Below are 4,885 nucleotides of genomic sequence, written 5' to 3' on the forward strand. Positions count from 1 at the left end.
TGCCCTGCTGAGAAGCATGCGCAGCTCCAGACTCTGCTGCACTGTGACCGTGGCCAAGATGCAAGCTAAGAGTGGATCAAATTTCAACCCAAAATATAGGCCAAAAGAAAAAAAATAAATAAACAGTTCAGTAGATGCCAGAGGGAATTTGATAAAATACATCTCTGATTTAAAAAAAAATTAAGCAAACTAGGAAAACATGCATATCTCCTCAATGTCATTAAGAACTTCTATCTTAATCAATGTTCGGTATCCTACTGATCAAGAAAACCCAAGGGCAGGTAAAGCTGTGTTTTGTACAGCAGGAAGAGGCCCTGGCTTTCGGGTCAGAGGGGCCTGGCTTTACACTTGGCTCTGTCCCTCGGGCCACCTACTATCTATATGTCTACTTCCTCATCTGCAAAGGAGCAGTGTCTCAGTCAGCTCTGGCCACCAGAACAAAATACCATAAATACCATAGACCTGGTGCTTTAAACAACAGACATTTATCGTTTATTTCTCACGGTTCTGGGACTGGGAAGAGATCAGGGTGTCAGCATGATAGGGTTCTGGTGAAGCCTTGCAGATGGCCATGTTCTTGCTGTATCCTCACATGGGAGAGAAAGGGAGAGAGAGACAGAGACCGAAAGAGAGAGAGAGAGAGAAAGAGACAGAGAAAGAAGAGCAAGACCCAACTCTTTGGTGTCTTCTTAGGAGGCCACTAATCCCATCATGAGGACCCTCATGACCTAATTACCACCCAAAGGCCCCAACTCCACATACCATTATTTGGGGGGGGGGGTTAGAGCTTCAATATAGGAATTTGCAGAGGAAGGGGACATAATTCAGTCCATAGCAAGCAGGTAAGGAGAACAATTAGTGCCACTATTATTCCAGAACTTCTAGCCAATGTAATAAAACAAGAAAAAGTAAAACATAGAAAGGAGATTAAATGTTTATTAAAGATGACATCATTGTCTACCACAAAAACTTAGGAGAATGACCCGAAGATAACATGAGACATTAGCAAGATCGTACACACACTCTACATCTATAAAAGCCTATATACCAATAACATACTGTTAAAAACATATACTGGGGGAAATTCCCTGGTGGTCCAGTGGTTAGGACTCTGTGCTTTCACTGCTGAGGGCCCGGGTTTGATCCCTGGTCAGAGAACTAAGGTCCCACAAGCTGCACCATGCAGCCAAAAAAAAAAAAAAGTATATATATATGTGTGTGTGTGTGTGTGTGTGTGTATATATATTATATATATATATACACTGGTCTGAGTAGTTAAGTCCAATATTATAAGCATACTAATTATCCCCAAGATTAATTTATAAGTTTAATGCTATTTATTGGCATTAGATCATTAGACAATATGATTTTAAGGTTTATCTTTTAAAAAGTGAAGTGGTAAGAATAATTTAAAAAATAGTGAAGGGGCAAGATGCACCATCCGATATTAAAACCGGAAGCCATAAAAGTAAAAATAGTGTGTCTTGCATGAAGCAGACACATAATATTGGTTTTCTGAATAGGGGAATAAAGAAATGCACGCATGAGTGATAGCTTTGAAAGAATCTAATCTCCAGCCTCACCTCCTTATTTACAAATGTGGAAAGAGACCAAAAGAATAACTAGCCTGAAGTGTTTCAACTTTGCCCCTCAGGAGACATTCAGTAATGTCTGGAGACATTTTTCATTGTCAAAACTGGGTGGGCGCTGCTGTCACCTAATGGGTAAAGACCAGAGACGCTGCTAAACTAAGTCTACAAAGCTCAAGATAGCCTCCACAACAAGAATTATTCGGCCCCAAATATTAATGATGCCCAAGTTTAGAAACCCCAGCCTAAGATGGTAGGGCAGGAAAGGAAATAACACAAATAGCCCATGACTAAGTCTACGCAGTTAACATTGTGTGAAGTAACTTATTCCACACCCCGCAGCTTTGCTGAGATATAACTGACACATGACACTGTGTAAGTTTAAGGTGTACAACGTGATAAATTTTATACACGTATATATTGCAAAATGATGACCACAGTAGGGTTAGTTAACACATCCTTCTCCTCACCTAATTACCATATTTGGTTGTTGTTGTAGTGGGAACATTTAAGATCTAGTCTTTTAGCAAATCGCAAATATACAATACAGTATTGTTAACTAGAGTCACCATTCGTGCGTTAGATCCCCAGAACTTATTCATCTTATAATTGGAAGTGTGTCCCCTTTGGCCAATATCTCCTCATCTCTCCCACCCACCCCAGCCCCTGACAACCACCAACCAAATCTCTGTTTCTATGAGGTCAGGTTTTTTAGGTCTCACATATACAAGTCATACAGTATCTGTCTTTCTCTTATTTCACTTAGCCTAACGCCCTTCAGATTCATCTATGTTTTCACGAAAGGGAGGATTTACTTCTTTTTATGGCCGAATAATATTCCATCGTGTGTGTGTGTGTGTGTATATGTATACATTTTCTTTATCCATTCATTCACTGATGGACTCAGGTTGTTTCCATGTGTTGGCCACTGTACATAATCATGCAATGAACCTAGGGGGCCAGATATCTCTTTCAGAGAGTGATTTCATTTCCTTCGGATAGATACCCAGACATGGGATTGCTGGATCATGTAGTAGTTCTATTTTTAATTTTTTGAGAAACCTCCAGGTGGTTTTCCATAGTGGCTGCACCCATTTCCATTCCCACCCACAGTGCACAAGTGTCCCCTTTTCTCCACATCCTCACCAGCACTTGTTATCTCTTGTCTTTTTGATAATGTGTGCTTAGTACAGCATCATCTTCTGTAATTCACTCAACAACCCAAGAGGTAGATAATATTATCTTCTAGTGCTACAGATAATGAAACTCAGGCTCAAAGAAGGCAAAACATGTGCCCAAGATCATCGGGCTACAAAGTGGTTGAGCTAAACCCAGCATCAAGATCTCCAAATATTTATGCCAATTCTCTTTCTGCTACCTGATCCTTTCTTCTATTTTTAAAAATAATTTATTCCCAATTTTCTTAGTATTAGTAAATGTGCTTCGCTTGGAGTTTCTGGGAGACAGGCAATCTCAGTCTGTCATTCCTAAAGCTCATCAGGAAGAATCTTGAGTAGAATGAGCTTCCAACCTTTGTCATTTCAGGGTGGAGCAACTCTGCTTACCTCCCGGTCCACCTACTCTCCGACTATGAAATAACTCACTCTGCCTGTGATGCCTCCCCCTGACCCCCGGCCCCCCTACCTAGTGGCATCCCCAGATGTCACTCTGCCAAGTTGTGGATAAGAATGGAATCAGGACCATTTGCTGTCATTATTATCATCAATCATAACAATACCTAACTATTCTTAAGGCTAAGGTACTGCACTCCTTTTATTGGAGCATAGTTGATTTATAATGTTGTGTATACAGCAAAGTGATTCAGTTTTATATATATATATATAGATAGATAGATAGATAGATAGATAGATATAGATATATATAGATATAGATATAGATATATAGATATATATCCATTCTTTTTCAGTTTCTTTTCCCATATAGGTTATTACAGAGTACTGAGTAGAGTTCCCTGTGCTATTATACAGTAGGTCCTTGTTAGTTATCTATTTCACATATAGTAGTGTGTATATGTTAATCCCAACCTCCTAATCTATCACCTCCCCCCCAACTTTCCCTTTGGTAACCATAAGTTTGATTTTGAGATCTATGAGTCTGTTTCTCTTTGGTAAATAAGTTCATTTGTAACATTTTTTAAAAATTAGATTCCACATATCAGCGATATCGCACGGTATGTGTCTTTCTCTGTCTGACTTACTTCACTTCGTATGATCAACTCTAGGTCCATCCATGTTGCTGCAAAAGCCCTTCATTTGTATCTTAGACTTTTCAGGGATTCCTGGACACTGGCTCTGAATTAATACTAATTCCTGTGGACCCAAAGCACCACTGTGGTCCACCAGTCAGAGTACGGGCTTTTGGAAGTCAAGTGATTAGTGAAGCTTTATTCAGGTCTGTCTCATAGTGGGCCTGGTGGGTCCCTGAACCCTCCCTGTGGTCATCTCCCCATCTGGAATTCACAATTGGAATAGACATGCTCAACAACAGTCAGAAGACCCACGTTGATTCTCTGATCCATGGAGTGGGGGCTATGATGGTAGGAAAGGCCAAGTGGAAGCCGCTAGAACTGCTTCTTTCTATGAAAACCATACACCAAAATTAATACTGTATTCTTGGAGGGATTGCTGAGATCAGTGCCACCGTAAAAGATGTGAAAGATGCCGGGGTGGTGATTCCTACAATATCCTCATTCAACCCACCTGTTTGGTCTGAGAAGAAATAGATGGGATCTTGGAGAATGACAGTAAATTATTATAAACTAATCAGGTGGTGATTCCGATTTGCGGCTGATTTTCTAGCTGTGGTTTCATTGCTGGAGCAAATCCACACATTGCCTGCTGACACCTGGGATGTAGCCGGTGTGCTAGTGCACGCTTCTTTCTTTATACCTATTAGTAAAACCACCAACCAGCTGGCAAGGTCAGCAATACATTACCACCGTCCTTCCTCGGGGCATGTCAGTTCTCCAGCCCTTTCATAATCTACTCCTCAGGGATTTTGTTTGTCTTTCCCTTCCCAGGACACCTTGCTGATTCATCACATTGATGCTATTCCACTGATTGGACCTGGTGAGCAGGACAAAATGCAGGTAAAATGCCTGCATGCCAGAGGGTGGGAAATAAATCCCACAAAAATTCAGGGGTCCTCCACCTTGGTGAAAATTCTAGATGTTCAATGATTTGGGGGCATGTTGATATATTCTTTCCAAGGTGAAGGATAAGTTGCTTCATCTGCTGCCTCCTATCAATATGAAAGGAACACAACTTCTAGTGAAA

The sequence above is a fragment of the Balaenoptera musculus genome, chromosome 2, assembly GCF_009873245.2.
Source record: "Balaenoptera musculus isolate JJ_BM4_2016_0621 chromosome 2, mBalMus1.pri.v3, whole genome shotgun sequence".
NCBI classification, from domain to species: domain Eukaryota; kingdom Metazoa; phylum Chordata; class Mammalia; order Artiodactyla; family Balaenopteridae; genus Balaenoptera; species Balaenoptera musculus.